This window comes from Cygnus atratus, chromosome 2 (assembly GCF_013377495.2).
Source record: "Cygnus atratus isolate AKBS03 ecotype Queensland, Australia chromosome 2, CAtr_DNAZoo_HiC_assembly, whole genome shotgun sequence".
Classification (NCBI taxonomy): domain Eukaryota; kingdom Metazoa; phylum Chordata; class Aves; order Anseriformes; family Anatidae; genus Cygnus; species Cygnus atratus.
In genome coordinates, this window is record NC_066363.1 from 12,738,559 (window position 1) to 12,757,749 (window position 19,191).

General features: G+C 36.9%; 1 long non-coding RNA gene across 1 annotated transcript in view; it reads right to left on the bottom strand.

The window, feature by feature from the left end:
- Nucleotides 1–18,400, bottom strand: part of LOC118256909 (uncharacterized) — an 82,875-nt gene extending 64,475 nt beyond the window's left edge. Inside the window, exons 1-2 of the long non-coding RNA XR_007707861.1 lie at nucleotides 18,289–18,400; nucleotides 17,808–17,892 (exon numbers count right to left, since the gene is read on the bottom strand). This is a non-coding gene — a long non-coding RNA (uncharacterized LOC118256909). The remainder of the gene's footprint in view (nucleotides 1–17,807; nucleotides 17,893–18,288) is intronic.
- Between the last annotated feature and the right edge of the window lie 791 nt (nucleotides 18,401–19,191).

The window sequence follows — 19,191 nt, forward strand, 5'->3', positions numbered from 1 at the left end:
TTGCTGATTTAAATTTAAGCAAGTACATACAGTGAATTTTGCTAAATCTGGGAACCTGGCCTCATACATTGCCAGCAAACCCAATTAGAGCTGCTTGAGTTGAAATTTTGATAGGGTGATGTGTCTTCTCTGAAGCCAAACTGATTTAACAGTATTTGTGGTCTTTTTAGGACTGCTGACCTTTATCCAGCCATCATGCTCCTTTGAAAGATTTCTGTGCTGTGTATGTATGTCAGTGAACAAGAGACAAGGTGCTTTCCTGTGTATGGTGTGTCCCCCTCCATGCTTAGCAGAGTCAGGTATAGAGTGCTGTGGAGATTGATTGATTCAAATTTTGGCTGAAGGTTTCTTGTTACATACCTCAGGATTCTAATCCAGATGCTCATAGGCTCAACTATGGTTAAAATGACAGGCTTGCAGAACATTTTCCTGTTAAAATTTCTTAAGGTTTCCTGTTTAGAAAATCAGAATTTGAGCTCTCAGCAGAGACTAGAAGAATTAGACAGCCATGTCCTCTTTGTTTTCCCAAGAAAGCAACAACCACCTTCTTTAGGTGCTTTTGAAAACTCTAGTATAATTTATTAATCTCTAATTTGTTTATTGAATTCTCTGTTACAGCACGGTAAGAATAACTTACAAAAGAAGAATGTGAACTATGAGATCCATGTTTTCAAATAGAAGGTAAAAGATAACAGCAGGCTACATCTTTAAAGAAAGACAACTGATAATTCATTCTCATTAAATAACAGTACTGCTGATGACCAGTTAAACAGATACTAGAATAGAAATGTGTGTACATAAAGAAGTATCTATCATTTAACTTTAGCACAGTTAGAGTAAAAAAAGGTTAAATTGTATTGATTAATCTATTCATTCATTTATTTTTAACAAATGGGATAAAGTATCTCAAAACCACTAACATTCCTTATCTTTCTCTGGATTGCATTGCTTGCTCATCTCAAGTGCTTGAGTCCCTGTCATTTAGACAACGGTTTGAGAATTTTCTAGCTTTAAATATATAATTTTTAATAATAATTATTATATAATTATATAATTATAAAATTATAAAATATAAAAAATATAAAATAATAAAAAAATAAAAAATATGAACTTTAGACATTGTGAAAGTTTAACTGTGCTGTAAAACTCATTCTGTGTTAATTCATCCCTGTGTAACTGAATAAGTAAAAGAAAACAGTGTGGAGCCCTCAGGGTCCAATGCAGTGGATGCTGGCAGACCCAGCTGGTTACTGCAGGAAGGGGCACTGGAATCCTTAAGTCACTTTGGTTGTGGTCGTGCCGTGGATGTCATGCAGATGCTGGCCCAGAATTAATGTGATGACTCCCAAAGCTAAAAGCCTATGCTACATCCTGTGTTGATCCATTTGAACAGGATCCTGAAAGGTCAGGGTGACAAATACATATATCACATGTGTGAGAAAGGGAGCTGTAGGCAGTTCCCTTACAAGTGCATTTTCTGCAAATAACATGAATTGTATTTCTTTTCACCTGGAAACAAAGATGCCATGTGTACGCCTAGTCTTCTGAGCATCATGATAAATAGTTTCAAAGCAGATGCACTTAATGGCCAGGTGTACAATCTTGCATGCTAAGTCTGCATGGAAAAAGAGGTAAGCATGTGGCAGCTCTGGATAGGTATCCTATTAATGTAGAAAACATGAAACACATATATAAAGCCCCAGCCTGAAGGCTTATGAGTGATGTATTCAAATCAAGCTACAGAACCTAGGGTCAGAAGATTTACACTTTCATAAGCTTCTACAGGAAGCAAAACACCCCTAGACAGAGGTGCCAAAAAACACTGCATGATTTGTCCAAATTATCCATTTCTCATTGCAAGCAAGTCACGAACAACCTATAGAATACACTCAAGCAACACTTAATCTATGACTTGTGATTTATTCAGCTCTTCCTGAAAATCAGAAGCCTCAGAGAAATCTCTAAATGAACTCAGTATGCTGGGACCTCCAAAATCACTAAACACTCAAAAAAAACACAACTAAATTGAAAAAGTTAAGAAACAACTAATACAGTTGGGAAAAAACAGTCGAATCAGAAATATTTATAGAGAGAAAACAGTTAAATTGTTAGTAAGTGTGAGGGTCACCTTCAGTCACTGGAATTATTTCTACCCCAAGAAAGTCAGAGAACTACAAGTATAAATAATGTGTAACTGTACCATATTTGAAGACTTTTCTGCAGCAAAGTTTCTTATTCTGGAAGCAAGTAATCTGAGTAAATTTGTACTTGAAAAGTAGGTTTTAACTCTCTTTTATTTTTTTTACTTTTTTATTTTTTTAATAAGGAAAGCATGAAAACTGCTGACTGTCTCAACTGTGGCTCTAAAAAGACAGAATTGTTTGTAAACTATGGTATTGGAAAATCTCTGTCTTGACTTTTGAACTCTTGGTTTAACAGTTAGTTAGTTACTATGGTGATAGTGCCCAAAGCACAGGCAGCTGTAACATTAAAATAACTGTGTGAAACACAGGATTACCTAAAAGAAACATATAATCTTGTATAAAGAAAGTATTTATTTTTCATTAATATATCTATCATCTCAATGACTCATTAGTGTTAAATCACTCACCTAAATGCAGACACCTTCAAGTGAATCCACAGCTAGCAAAGTTACAGACAGAAGCAATTCACCCCATCTATTTTTCATGTGTCTTTTTGGATGATATGAATCACTTACTGGAAACACCTCTCTCTCTTTCTTTCCCTCTCTCCCCACTAACTGCAGTGTGAACTCATGTAACCTATTTAGCTACCTGTAATGGGTAAAATGAATTGAACATAGCCCTACATTTGCTGTAGGCTTATAAATAATTTTTACTGAGAAACCTGCCAGAGTTAACAACCATAGATTACAAAAATTGCTGTAAATATGATGATACTGTTACAGTTTATATAAAATTATGTAGGAAAGTGTACATATATTCACACACATACTCTTTCTCTAAAGGAATAGATTACATACTGTATGTTTATGAGCATGTGTGCACAATAGTTACAATTTATTATCTATTATATATTATCACTGCAAAACAAATTCCAAGAAGTAATTCAAATGCCTGCATTTTCTCCTACTCTCTCTTGTTTTCCTGCTTCCTCTCACTTTACTTCTTGACAAGTCTGTCTCTCTAGATTTTACTAGTATTAGTTGTGAGTAGGGGGATACATGAAGGAAAGACATCATCACCTCTCTGCTTATGATTACAAAATATTTAATAATAGTTCAATGTAAAAATATTAAACAGCAGAACATGTATATATGTATATAAAATATGTTTGTGATAATAAACCAATATTTTGAGGGCATTTTTTCTGTCTTATCTGTTCTTTTTATGTGTAAAACATTTTAATAAAAATATTGTCAGAAAGGGTGAGGGCAGGATAAAAAGTCCACTTAAAATGAATTCGTACATTGGTGAGGTATTTCTGTGCGGTGGGCAGAAGGCATATATTCATAGCAGTAGGAAAAAAAACACACACTAATATTTAATATTTTTTAAGAAAGCAAAAGTAAAGAGAAAACAAAAGAGACGTGAACATACCTGCTTTTTGAAAATAGCTGTAGTGTTATTAGTCACATAATGTTCTGGTTGTATTATTTGATGTCCTAAGAATTGCTACCACTCTTTTTAATCACTGCAGTGCTCAGCATTTCTGACACTCTGTCCTTTGTAAGACTAACTGCCAAGCTTCTTAAATCAACTGAAGGAGTGAAGGCACAGACCTTGATTAACATGAGAGATTTGGTACTTAATTCTGAAAATACCTGAAACCTCTACTGACATCTGAAAAATGTCATAATAATATATCCCTGAAAAAAATATGGAACAAGCACAGTGGAAAACAAAACAAAACAAAACAAAAAATACTCTTATTTTTTATAGGAATAACCTCAGTCTAGAGAATAAAGATTTTTATATGAAAACAGAACACTTTTTCTAGCTTTTGACAAATAAGCATGCTTTTCTTAAATATTTGTTTGTTGGTTGATTTAGTTATACAAAATAAAGCTGTTATATCCAAAGTCATCTCTATTCTACAATGCATATATCCTTTTCACACAAGAAAGGATTCAAGTTCTGATTCTATGCTGTGCAGGTATTTTTCATGCTGTGGAGAGGATTCATCTGACCATATGTACACTTCCATAGTGGAGACATCTATGTTTGAGCTAGTTACATTAGTTTCCTTCTTTGTGACAGGTATTTTTATGGCATAATAAAGTTAGTTAGATGTCTGCATTAAGTCAGATGACTCACGCCCTAAAATGTTTTTCACTCAGCAACTATGATAAGAGAGATTCCAGTAAGACTGGCAAAACGTGGATGCCTGAGGTTCGCTTAGATGAATCACATCCCAAGTGGAGAAACTTGATTTTGTAATGTCAGGTACCTTGTACCTTCATGCTTTATTTCCTGTCCTTTTATTTCCCTTAACCTACTTGCTTCTGTTTTTTTTTTTTTTTTTTTTTTTTTTTTTTTTTTTTACCAGTTCTGATGGTGCAATGAATGTATCCACAGTCATCCTGTTTCTAAACCTTAGTCCATTAAGAAACACAGCAGTACAAGGCAGAGGTGACTGAAGTAATGAATGACTGAACATGACACAAATTTTAACATGATGAATACAAAGATCAGCCTGAATAAAGCTTATCAGAATTTTAGGCATTTCACTTCAGCAATTCATGCTACTATGGGATAGGAGCTGCCCTGTGGAGGTGTTTCCAGACACCTGCACTCTTTCCAAATAGTGCAGGCTGAGCCAAGAAAAGTATTTCAGCCAGTTTATGACTGGTGAAGTGAATCTTTTGTCCAGCAGAGATAGGGATACCAACCAGTGGTAGAGCTTTTGCTCCCAGTTTGGAAGACCTGGAAGGCCAGGAAAAGAAAGAAGGTTCTGCCCTCCTCAGGGACAGCTGGCACAGAAGATAAGCAGGCCACTATGGAGAATTTGAGGCATGGAGGGCTTCAGTTAATTCCTTGTCACAACTGAAATATTTCAAATATTCTGGTGATACAGCTTTATGGCATGGATATGTACAAAAACAAAAAAACAAAAACTTTGAAGCAAGCGATACACAACACTGGTGAGAAAGCTACGTCTGAAAACATCCACATGAATCTGGAAACCCTACTCAAAAGACTGATGTGTAAATATGATGTGACATCAGGGCACAATACAGATAAATACCAATTTTTTTTTTTATATATATATTTTTTTTGATTCTTAAGTCTTAGTGAAGATTCACCAGAAAATACTGTTTTATACAGGAAATGCTGTTCAGTCAGGAAATAGGTCATATAAGCTGTCATAATTAATCATTTATTTATTTATTTATTTTAAAGAAATGCAAGCTCATCCACACAAAAGATGTTTTTTTCCTCTAACATTTTTGCTGGTCTGGAAATGAGCCATGAGCCGATACATATGCCTACAGAAGACACTGAGAAATTTTCCAGGCAAGTGGGATTTGTGGGGTCTAGGTGTCTAACTCACAGTATTCATTTTTATGCACTCAATTACCATTTACGACCTGGACCTAAGGTCATCAGATGAAAATTCTGTTGAAGTGAAAACTTGTTCTTATTTTCAGTGGGTGCAGGATGTGATCCAGATGGGTAATAAACTTGTGATTTACAGGCGTGAGCTATAGTGCTATATAGAAATATGCATGAAGAAAGAGCATTATGTGTGAGGATATTCCTTTTATTTCAGCATGTCTAAAGGAACATATGTGCTGCCTTATTCATTCTTAGCAGCAAGGTCATTTTCTGAAGGACACGGAACAAAAAAAAAATTGATCTATGAACAGCTCTTATAGCAGTTACTAAATATCTAGCCTTGAAAATCACTTCTAAAAGGAGAGGATGTATTGTGTTATTGTATATTGTATTTTCATCTTTCACTACCAGAGTCAATATTTCCACCACCATCAGTCAAAGGAGTGCACTGAGTCCAGCTGTGTACATTCAATGGTATAAAAGATATTCAGGTGTTACTAGGAGATCTATTTGTGTTGGAGCTTTTGTCTAGGGAAAAATATAGGGAAAAATTCTTCACAGTTAATTACAAAATTTGTTACTAAAGGGTTTAGTGATTTAAATATGTTTTAATATATTTTAGGAAAAATTCTGCCATCCAAGGAGGAACTGCAAAACTTGGGGTGAAAGCACAGACTGTATGTAGTAAGCGTAGACACAACTGGATGGACATTTGCTTGGCTGTTGAACTGAAATAAAGAGATAGGCAGGAATTAAACTATGGTGGGTAATTATAAGGTGAGGAGCTTAAATGTGATGTAGAATACAAGTAGAATTGAACAGAAAGAAGAATTTGGAATAAGATTTACATAAAAAATGTGGGGATAGAAGCAGAATGGATGGAAACAGATCCGTCAAGAACACCAAAGGAGCAAGCAGATTAACTATAAATTCACCACTGTATCTGTGTGTATGTGTATGTATGTGAGGGGAGGAGTTTTTACTCTTTTAGGGAAAAATGTCTGAAATTTAGTGGGAAATGTTCCATAACCACAACCCCAAGTGCTTTCATTTTTACTTTAGAGGCAGTTAAGAATCCAAGATTTAGAGAGGAAAAAGGGTGTCCTCAGAGGTTTCAGTTTGTGCTTTATGCTTCTTGTATTCCCTGCAGTGACAGATTCTGCCTTGTAGTATATCTGCATTACATGTTTCTTGCATTTTTCCTTTCTCTTCAAAAAGTAGTAAAACACTGAAGGATTTGGAATAGGAGTGATTATAAATTACAAACTCAGGTTATGGAACAAAATGGATCATTACTTATCTTAATTTCATGTTTCACAAAGGCTCATGGGTCTCTTTAAAGGGGAGAAGATTCAGTTTTCAGACAATTCTGAATATCAAATATTTTGGCTTTTATTTAAACAACAACAACAAAACAAAAACCCACAGAAATCATTTCCCATGAAAGGGAAAAAATGAAACAAAACATTCCTATTCTGTCAACATTTCTAAAATCAGGCACAACAGCAAGACAAAGAAGCCTTCGTCTGCAAATGGGCTGGCTTTGTGAGTGAGTGATGTCCCTGACCCTAGCTGCATGAGCTTACGCAGCCATGTGGAGAGGTTACCCTTTTCCAAGGGAACTATGTGTGACACTTCTGCTACCCCTTGTGTTTTCACCAAAAAAATCTCAAGGTATTTTGGCTTTTAACTCATTACCTCTTTTTTTTTTTTTTCCTCCTTTTTATAGGAGTGTTTGGCCTTAATGGCAGTTGGTGAAATCTGGAAGTGGTGAAAAAGCAAGTAAGAATCAGAATGCAAAGAAGTCGAAAACTTATCATGTATAAATAGTTTAATTTTTATGCCAATCCTCTGATACCGGGGTTCTCATTTTTGAATGCTTTGGATTACCAAGGAGGATTATTCCTCTCTGTTTAACTTTAATAACTGGAGAATATTAAAATGTTATTACAGCTCAGTTTCCAATAATATATTTGATTGAAAGCACTAGGTGCAGAGCTGAAGCTGGAATCCATTTCACGCAGGAGAGGGGTGCACTTTTGCTCTCTCTGTGTTCAACTGCATGCTCTCCATCACAACATGGCAATCACAGTGTGGTCTGGAGGGACAAGCCGTGAACACCAGCACCTCATCTCATAGCACAAGAGGTGCCACCAGGCACGGTCTCCCAGTCCTCCTTCCCGTTCCTGCCCCAACACGTGTGCTCTCTATGGGAACCCTCTCTTCCCTGTCCACCCTGGTCTTGTGGAGAACCTGCTCAGCCTCTGTCAGGCTAATTCCCAGGTACACATCAGCAGGTATGACAAGGCGAGAGAGGATGGCCCCTAGCAGCTGGCCACGCTCCCTACTGCATAGCCAAGAATGCTGTTTTTTAGCCCTGAGCACTCACACACGATTATCCCACAGATAAGCCTCAGTATTTTCTTTAAGGCACTCTTGCCTGTGAACAAGTCTAGGGCAATTATGCTCAATCCATGTCCTGATGTTGTAAGAGCTGTTGCACCAGGTGGTGTGGAGCATGGCTGCATCCTGTCCAGGCATGGAGAGTCCCAGGTTGTACATGGTGCTGCCATTGACTCTGCATCACAACCCCCTGCACACAGGTCCTCTCATCTCAGGCACACTCTGCACCAGCCTGATTATCCTCCACCTTCACTGCAAAAGAATAAATCTAAAAAATAGGTTTTTGTATTAACTGTATGTCCTGATGTTGAGCTAAAAGCCAGTGGGATATAGACACAGATGTGTAAAGGTATTTGGGCACAGAAAGACCCATGGAATTTGGATCCAGACCCATCCATTTTGGATCCAGAATTAGTCAGTTATCTAAATCTCATGGAAAGCAAAGTGAACTAGGTACTCATGCATTTCTGAAATACTAAACTGCTTCCTCAGGACTCTATTATTATTTTCCATAGCACCTTTGAGAAATAAGTAAATACGCGACCCTGCCCCAAGAAAACATTCCATCTAAACCAACAAAGAATAATTAGTTAATTGTAGGTTATTATTTGTATTGCACTGTTGACTAGAGGCTAATTGTACAAAATATAATAGATGACCTTTCTCTATAGATTAAAAGGAAGATATATATATTTTTTAAACTTAGCATAAAGAGAGCTATACTGGGTCAGGCAGTGGCCAGAGGAATATTTAACTCTGTAAAGTCAAAAACAGTAATTTCCTGTCTGGTAGGCTGAGTGACTGGAACACACATCACTGTGTGGATGAGTTTATTTCTGGTTTACAGCAGATGGCAGAAGATAAAATGTAAATAAGTTTAAATCACCAGGAGTTTTTCCCCCCAATCATTATGCTATTATATTTCCAGTCTTTCAAAAACAGCTTACCTTTTATCAGCTCCTGTTAGCTAACAACCTACATCACATGGCCATGCAAGTATGAGAAGACAAGACAGCTGTTTGAATCACAAAAGATAAATATCTCCTGAAACAGCTATTGTTTTGAGTTCCTGAGCCTACTAAATAGATAGTTTCAATGCAAATAAATGACGTAACCCAAAGTGAATCCAACAATACACTGGCAGAGTAACTTGTATGGTTTTCACAGGAGAAAATTCAATCTGTGCAAATAGTCTACCATCTGTAAATAGCAACATAAATGAGGAGTGTATATATGAGGTGCCTGATCTGATCCTTCACCAGATCTGATCCTTCAGGGTGCTGTGTACCCTCACCTTCTTTTGACAGCCCAAAGACATTTTCAAGGCATCTGCCGCCCGGTTTCACAATGAGACTTAGTAGCCTAGGATCGTTTCCAAATGGGACAGGTTTTTAAGGTCACATAGGTGTTTTTTAAGGGAGTCAAGTCCCAGAATTCACTTGAAAACAAACAACAACAAGAAAAAAAAAACAACACAAAACACAACAACACAACAACAACAATAGCAAATGAACCGTGATACTTGTTTGCTGCCAAATTCAGAGAATAGTCAAAAGCAAATAAATCTATGTTTAGAATTAAAAATAACACTGCTCTTTTATTGGGCAAATTATTTTTTAAAAGAGAAATCTTAAACAACCACTATCACTTTAAAATTTCAAGAAATAAAAAACACTTGTAAAATTCTTTTGGCGTACAAGGAGCTTGCATTACACAAAACCGATAAAAAATAGATTAAAAATTAAACATTTATGACTCAAGGAACTGCTGAGCAGACTTTCCTCTGAAGAACATCTGTAACAATAAAATCCAGACTCTTGAAATTTGAATTTGCCTGTTGTGCTTTCTTAATTACTGTACACACTAACTTTTTAGACTCTGATAGGGTAATGCTGCAGTTGTAGAAAATATTATTCCCTTAGGGACTTCCTATATAATTTCTAGAAGGGAACATTCCCCTCTTGATATGCACACATGGCTGCCACTACCATTAATGGAAGTTATGTGCTCCTTTCGAAGGGAGAGTATACCCCTGAGTATGTAACTAAATCAACAAAAAAACTGTATTACAATAGTGCTAAGGGTAAGACTTAATCTACCAGAGCAAAATATTCAGAGGTAAAGAGTGAGCACAATTTCAGCTTTACCATATGTATTAATGGTGATATTATCTACTGTCAAGGGACTCAGACTACTCTTTATACATCTAAGTTATAGCACTAAGGCACAATGGAATGAACTGATGGTGTTACTGAGTGTATTAGCACTGTTTCAGTTTTAATTCTGTCTTTACTTGCTGATGTAGAGCGTATCAGAATCTCAATACAATAATATTACAGAGATTTTCATCCTGTCTCTAATTTACATATTGCTCCAGCAAATTGATTTTGCACCCATGATCAGACCATTTTTATACTGTTGCAGTAACAAAGTGAAAATGAGAATTAGGCTACCTCAGCAACAAGTTTTGCCTACAGGTATATTAAACTAGTGAATCTGAAAGCTTAACTGGAACCATTTAATCTTTCTTCTATATTTTTTAAGAACCACTAATTCAAATTAGGATATGGTCTCTTTCCTAACGTTAATTTCAGGTATTCTTTTTCAGTACCACAATTAATTTTTACTCTATAACATAAATCCTGATTTAATGAATTGCTCCTAAATTGGCTTTTAATCCCCTTATTTGAATTAACAGCTCTTATTAAGTCATTACCTTCTCTCTTCTGAACTATGCACAGTTTAGTGCACATAGATGTATTCCATGAAGATAGAAATCCCTATTTGATGCACTCCTCACGAGACATTAAAGAGCTCCACTGTAAGAAGCTATTTCCTTAAAACAAGACCAAAAAATAGTTTACCCCGTCACTGGAAGAAGCATATTAGATACACTTCCTTCTGAAAGCTCCCTTTAGGGAAACAAAGAGGGGCCTATATGATCAAAATGCATACCTTGTTCAAGAGTGCTGAAGACCAATAAAAACAGTCTGTATGCTTCCAGTATTGTGCTCCTCCCTAGGATCAAATAGGATATGGGCTAAATGTGTTTCTATTCTATGGTTGAATATTATTTGGGGGAAATCAGTGGTTTTTGCTATTGTTTCCAATGTAGGCAGGTATTACAACCCATATTCAAAATGGGAGTTAAGAAGCAGCAACAGAGAAATACTGAACTCATTGAACTTCTAGTATTACAACTTCTTGTTCTGTTCTTATATCACAGAAGTTTCTGATAGATGCATCTGAAAAACTTTTATTGATCATTACTCTCCCTATACAATTATCCAATGTAAACAGTCATTTAGGAAAGGTAAAGGTATCACTGGTAGAGAACAAACAATTTTTTGTTTCAGTGACACCAGTTTACCTATTAGATACCAGTAGCAATGACGTAGCTTCACACTGTCCAAACCCAGCAATGACACTACTTTTACCCTCTGATTTTTAGAAGGTGACAAGTATATAGAGGGAGGTACACATACAAGACTTTTTTTTTAAAGTGTCTCCCACATGCAAACACAAGCATTCCATACGTTTATGTGTGGACTATAAATTTGAGTTTATGATAGATGTCTAATTAGATGTTAGTTCTAGTAGCTATGATTTTAAGCAATGGTTGTGGCAGTGGGCAATTGAGGAAAACATGTAAATAGAAATAAAATTTTGAAAACTCCCGAGGGAACAAAAACATTACTGTTATATTAGGTATACACATTCTAAGTGACTTTTAGCAGAGTAATATATCCCACTAAAATACTGAATGAGGCACGAATGAAAAGTCATAAAATACATCTGTATGAACAATACTTTTGCATTAAGCCATAGTTAATAAGGTTACAAAGATAGCAGTCCTTTTGGTATTTAGTATGGATTTCCTAATTGCAAAACACCTTATGATTTATTATAAAGACTATGATTAGATTAGGCCAAACAAATCAATATGCCTTTAATTAGCGGCATAGCTGCTGCTTCTCCATGCTCTACGCTAACACCAAAACTCAAGGAGTTTAAGATCCCAGGGTTCTTTAACACTAAAATTTAAGCTTTATTTCATATAAAGAAGAAGCCACTATGCCAACAACAACAAAAAAATGATAAGAGTTTCTACAGAAATGTATGAGCTGCTGTGTATGTCAAAAGTAAAAATAATCATCTTTTATGTCCTATCCAATAGCTGCGGACATGCAATTATATTTCAGTGAAGTACTAGCCTGTAGTACTGCACATTGGATAATATTTCATATTAATTAGTATTGCAGCCTTCTAGCCTTTTTCTGAAGACGTCATTATATGATTGGATAACACTGAGTCACCCAATCAATGAAACAAAGATTACTAACACAGAACAATTAATGGTGACTAATCAGTCATGTTAAATTAGGAAAACAAGAATGGTCTCAGTTAACTCTATATGCCCTGACAGTCACTGAACTCAAATATCTATATTTACAAACAAACAGAAAGCTTATGGACAGTTACTTTGCTAAATCAATTTAACTAATTTTCACCATATTCTGGTTTCAAAATTTTCTTTTTAACTATTTAATACTGTTGTGATTTTAAGGAATTCCAGGACGATGGAAAGTTTTGACACCAAAAATCCATGGAAATGTAAGTTTTGATAGTAAACAGTGTGCATGTGTATATTTCTACAGAAAATATACTTTTTAAATACATGGTAATTTAAAACAGAGCATGGTAATAGCAAGGTCAAATGGAGCTTGGGGGTTGTACTAGATGACCTTTAATGGTCCCTTCCAATCCAAACCATTCTATGAGTCTATGATTTTATGAGCTCTGGGATTACTCCAGTGCAGAGGTCCCCCAGAAAGGGATGTGGTGGTTACTTGGTCATTTTGTGATAAAGCTCTTTCCTTTAGACTTCTAGAACATGTTTTATTTGCTTATTAACAGACAAGAGTTAATCTCTGCTACAGAGATATGCACTATTCAATCCAATAACTATAAATGCGTTTGCTTGTTTTTTCCCTCTCTGTGATCTGGTACAGACAGATGATTCTGCTATGAAAAAAATAAGCATGAGATTAAAACCAGGCTCAAACCACAGCCATAAAAACATTGCCAATGTTTGCAGAGAGATGTTTTAAAGAGACAAACAGAGCAGGGGGATGCATTTAGAGGATACTCAGGATCACAAAAGTTTCTCTCCTGTCTTTTTCCTCCACAACCTGGTCAATTCTATCCCTGATCCAGATAAATTATAGAATCATAACACACAATTACTGTGTAAAAAATGTGGCAACATGTAGTAGAAACTCATTCCTGTAGATCCTTGTGTATCCTAAGGAATTATGAGAATCCAAAAATAGCCATAAGCCATAACTATGAAAAATGTTTTCAAAACGCTCAAAGTTTTGCTGAGTTGTGAGTAATTTACTGTTTACTTGCTCTTTGGCTACTGTCCAGTTCCTTCTCTGAGGCCTCATGAGCTATGCTGTGCAAATGATGTACCCCTTCCTTCCTAGCTCCGAGTTTGCTGTTTGACACTACTGCTTTTTTTAAATGCCTTCAAACAAGTTTTTATCTATCTTCTGAGTGTCTTTAAGCTTTTCATTTTAGATTCAGGGAATTAATTTTCAAAAAAAACCCCTCATAAAGTCTAAATAATTTTTAAATTATTGATGTTTGAATGTTTTAGGTGGAATAAGATATGTGTTTTTCACAGAATAAGTAAGAATTTATTTTGACCAACAGTAGATGATCTCTTTTAGCTTTACATAAACAAGACAAAACTCAAAGCCCTCAAAATCTGACTTGGAACAAAATACAAAAGTCTTTTTAAGGTCATCTAATAGCTTCTTTTGTTGTGTGTATCATTTCAAAAAGGATGGAGTGTTCCCTGTAATAGAGACTGCTGAAATGTCTTCATTAAAAATACTTTATTTTAAAATATTTCACTACAGCAGAACTTTTAAAGAAACTTATTTTAAATAAAACTTCTAAATTAAAAATGTTAAGCTTTTCTATGTTGTCTTGATGTTAAAAATACTTCTGTCTCTCATGTTTTTCCTCCTCAAGAAAAGGCTATTAGAATTTAAAAGGGGAGCGCAAGTCACACACACGCACGTGCACGCACACACACACACACTGTCCTGGTTTTAGCTAGGATAGAGTTAATTTTCCTCCTAGTAGCTGGTAGGGTGCTATGTTTTGGATTAGGATGAGAAGAGTGCTGATAACATGCTGATGTTTTAATTGTTGCAGAGCAGTGCTTACACCAAGCCAAGGACTTTTCAGCTTCTCGCTCTGCCCTGCTAGCGAGCAGGCTAGGGGTGCAGCAGGAGCTGGGAGGGGACAGACCCAGGACAGCTGACCCAAACTGGCCAAAGGGGTATTCCGTACCATCTGATGTCATGCTAAACAATATATAGGGGTGGCTAGCCGGGGTGGGGGGGCTGGCTGCTCGGGGATAGGCTGGGCATCAGTCAGCGGGTGGTGAGCAATTGTATTGTTCATCACTTGTTTTGTACATATTATTATTATTATTATATTTTCTGTCCTAATAAACTGTCTCTATTCAACCCACAGGCCTCAGTTTTCTCGTTTCTCTCCCCCATCCCAGAGAGGGAGGGGGGAGGGTGAGCGAATGGCTGTGTGGTGTTTAGCTGCCGGCCGGGTTAAAACCACAACACACACACACACACACATTTTTGTTTTTTGTATGTCTTTGCATCTCTCCTAGCTTGGGACTTCTGCATTTCCCTTTGTTGAACTTCCTGAGGTTCCCCATTTCCCCAGCCTGTCCAGGTCCATCTAAATGGCATCAAAACCATCTGGTATATCATGCATTTTTAGCTGAGTATCATCTATATGTTAACTGAGTATATACTCTATCCCATCAACTGTCCTGATCAGTATTGAAGGTAAACAGTATTGACCCCACGATTTATGCTTGGGTATACTACTGGTACCTGACCTCCAGTTGAACTTTGTGCCACTTTCTGAGGAAGGTCTCATCTTCTTGATCGGGTGGTCTGTAGCAAACAGCCACTTCAATGACACCCATGTTGGTATGTTTGCTAATTCTGGATCGTAAACTGTTAGCTGGCTCCTCCGATCCCAGACAGAGCTCTTTGTGTCCCCACTGCTCCCTTACGTAACAGGCAGCTCCCATGTTCCCAGCCTGTCCTTCATAAAGAGCCTGTAACCATCCACGGCAGCTCTCAGTCGTGAGCTATCCCACCACACCTTCATGATCCCAGTGGGATTGTAGCCTTGCAATAACATGCAAACTTGTAATTCCTGCTGTCTCTTCCCCATGCTCCATGCAGGCTCTCCAGAGAGCCACCCAGTCATGGTGTTTTCCAGAAAATGTGTGAGAGCTTCCCCCATCATGCTGTGCCCTTAGTAGTGCCTTATTTGTGTACGTGCACTTGGGGTGGTCCATTTTCTGGACTTGAAGGACAGCAAGCAGAAAGTCTACAGTCAACCTCTCATTATTTAACATTGGATGTGCCCTTAAGAGCACCTGATGACAATCAGTGCTCTTTTCTTTCTTCCGGAGGATATGTGACTTTTTTTTTTAAATATTTTTTTTTCTTTTAGTATGACCATAATCATTAACTTAAGTAATATATCTCACTGGACACAGTATATTAACTCTAGTATGTTAATGTATCCTCTCTTCAGCTTTATGCTTCAATTAAAAAACACACATGCACACACATCTATACATATTCATGAGGAAAACAACTAGAAAGCCATGATAATATTGCTCACTCAGACTGAACACAAAGCTATCTCTTTTATAACTAGACCCATGCCTACTTGGGAACACTCCAAGCTATTTAACTTCATTTCCAGATCACAGCCTGCTGCACTAATAATGGATATCAGCGGAGGGTATGACTTTTATTCAGTTAGTATATGCATATATCTGGTTATCACCTCTGAAATCAAAGGTTGCTTTTTTTTCCTAGGTGTGGGTCTCCTGGCAGAGAAGGTTTTGCTTCAGTATCAGAGAGGCTGTTCCAGTCTTCCGGCATTTGGGGAACAGAGCAAAGGTTCAGTGGCACCAGGCAATATCCCAGGGTCCACCTAAAAGCTTCTCTTGATGTGGGTCAGTGTGACAGGTAGCTCAATGGACAGCCTGATATATTGTTCATATAATCTATCCTTAAAAATACTACAGCTAGAGGTACTGTTCCTGGAACAGTTGGCAACAATGAGGCAGAAACTTGAGCAGCAGAGAGATCTTCTTCACTTACAAATTAACCTTACAAATTACAATTTAACTTATATGTTAACCTATTATTATGTAAAGACTCATAAGTTCCAGCTCAGAGAAACTCTCCAGCCAGCATTACTAAAATTGCTTTTGAATAGCCTTACGATAATTACTAGAAAGGAGATCTCCTTTGGCCTTAAATAATAGCACATGAATATAAGTAACCTTTATGAAGTTTTAAGGGCAACACACTCACATACATCTTTCTTCATTGGATGTCTGCACGAGTGTTTCTGCTTGGATTCAGTGGGTTTTTTTTTAAGTAAATCTTCCCATTATCCCCATCTAGTATGCTCTGGTTCCAAATGCTGAGCTGTCAGATTTCAAAAATTGGATGTTCAAATGACACTAAAATGTTTCTGTATTGGTAAGTAGTGTAGTCAAGAAGGAATGGACCCACAGAGCAAAAATTTGGTGCTAAGGTCCTATGTTCAGTCTCTGTATGTGTCAGGAGTTTTATTGCACACTGTCTTGCTCCACATACTGAATAGCCATGAGTGGATGTTATCAAATGTCATTTATTTTTTTTTTTTCATTTTTTTTTAGAACAATTAATCTTTTTTTTTTTCCCCCAATATGTTTTCAAAAATAATCCACACTTTATTTTATTATTTTATTGCCTTTAAAATATCTGAATTTTCTGGAGAGCTTTTACTTGATCGCAGATTTGATATTTTCCCTACTTTTTTATCCCTCATAAAATTATGTACTTTGGCATGGAGAGAGCATGGGCACTTACAAATAGGGTGATGGTCTCCCTGAGACAAGGTTTTAATAAAATATACTTTGTACTATGGGAAATTATATATATATATATATATATATATTTTTTTTTTTCCAGAAAAAAAGGCACCAATTATGCCATTGGCCAAGAAACAGAAAATTTAATTTTCAAAGTTAGTTGACAGTTCCTCAAGCATTTTAAAAACTGCTTTCCAAGGTGCTAGTAGATACTCAGAGCTCAGTGAAGAAAAGAAACGAGAATGGCCTCATGTAAAAAGGAATTGCGTTCACTTTCAATTTCTAAAAGGCCTAAATACCAAAAACCACATTTATTTAACTTCATTGTTCTGCTACTCGTTGATACCTGAAGTTGGCACCTTTACTAACCCCAGAAAGTGTCTCAGACTGTGTTTAAGGAGACAACACTATTTAGGCACTATCAAAATGAATCAAACTCAATGAATAAACTAAATAAATAAAATAAAATAAAATAAAATAAAATAAATCAATCAGTATTTCTTATTTTAAACCTGGATCTTCTGAGACTATTGGGCCAGCAGTCAAGACTGTGGTCCTGACACTCAGTGGCTACCAGAAGGAACCTCACATTTACTCTAAGGGCAAACTTTGGTCATGCTGAATTAATGCAAAAGTCACATGAGCAAAAGCTGCTGCTACTCCTTTTCTCACAGGCAGAGTGCCAGTGCTAGTAAATAGCACTGCCCACCAACTCCACCCTCTCTGCAGTCCAGGGCAACACAAGCAGTAAGTAAAAATATTTGCAGACATTTGATATTTCTGCCTCAAAAGAGCATTGAGAAGATTTGCCAGGATTTTAGTGGACAGAGAGGAAATGGGAAAAGTGGTTTATTAGTACTTTAGGATTTTACCTGTGGTCTAGAGAGGTTTGATGCATATGAGGTTTGGACATGAAGTTGAAGCAGTGATCCTACATCCCAGAAGTCCATTCTCTTCCTAAAAACATCAGTTTGAATGAGATGACAAATCCCCAAAGCAACAATTCTTGTCAACCTCCAGTCTAGGGTTAGCTGCAACAACACACACAGCTCCCCACAACCCCATTTCTGTTGCTTGGCTCATACTCTGCCCTTTCCCTCTTTACCGCGATAGAAAAATCCCAGCCTTAATTAGATCCCAGTTCCTCATCTGTGAGGTTGCAACAGCTTTATGCAAACCAGTATAGTTCCACAAAAATTAGTGACAGTCTGTACCGTAGCTGAATTTCTGGTGCTACCACCAAGCTTCAATCAGCATGGTCATCGTACACATCTAGCTTTCTCAACAACTAATCTTGACATTACAAAAGGTCTTTGGTCTTTCAAAGTCTCTTTGAAAAAAGATTGTCCTTACTTTGAAGTTGCAGCTTCTTAATATATTATAGACAAGGTTTATAGACACATTTCTGGGAGGATCTGGGCTTTCCTCTTCCATAAAACCTCCACCACCAAACAACCCCCAAAACCTTCCTGTTATTTCAGTCCTTTTAGCAAAAAGACACTGTTTGTGCTAGGTCCTGCCAATCTTCACGCCCAAGCAAATCTGTGGAATTCTTTTGAGTTACTTGTACAAGCTGTGTTGCTTACATGCACAGTGAGAAAATTTACACAGTAATTCTATTGAAGAAGTTTATATTATGCCATAAATCCATAAGATGTATTAGCAATTGCAGTTTTAACCAAAAGATAAAACACTATTAGGCAATTTTGAAGGTGACTTTCCACCACATTTTATCAAATTAATAAGGCCTTTGGAAAGAGTTAAAAAAAACTGCTAGGGCAACTCATTCAAATGTACTTCATTACATCAGCTGAGAAATATTTCTGCCTTGCAAACGGAACAGTAGGAACATGAGTTATTCTGTCTCCTAAAACAAAGCTATTTCCTGCTACCCCCATTCACAACCGTTCCTGAGACCACGTGGCTCCGTATGACACTTGGAACCCTGTCATCCCCTGTGGGGCACCAGGCACCTGCAGTGCAGGGTGGCTGCTTCCTTGCAGCTCAGGACTGTCTGGGGCACAACAGCAGAGCCCCGAAACTGCTTACACATGGCACATTTGTACTGCTGGTGCACCTAAATCTCACTGAGTTGTAAATATTGACTCAGCAGTGTGGCTGCTGTTTTTATTTCTTCAGTGAACAATGCTGTAAGAGATTATTAGGCTTAGCAGATGATATCTGTTTGTAGGATGGATCAATGCTCATTGATAACAGAGTCACTTCTTTATATCCTTCTTTTAGTCAACACACTAT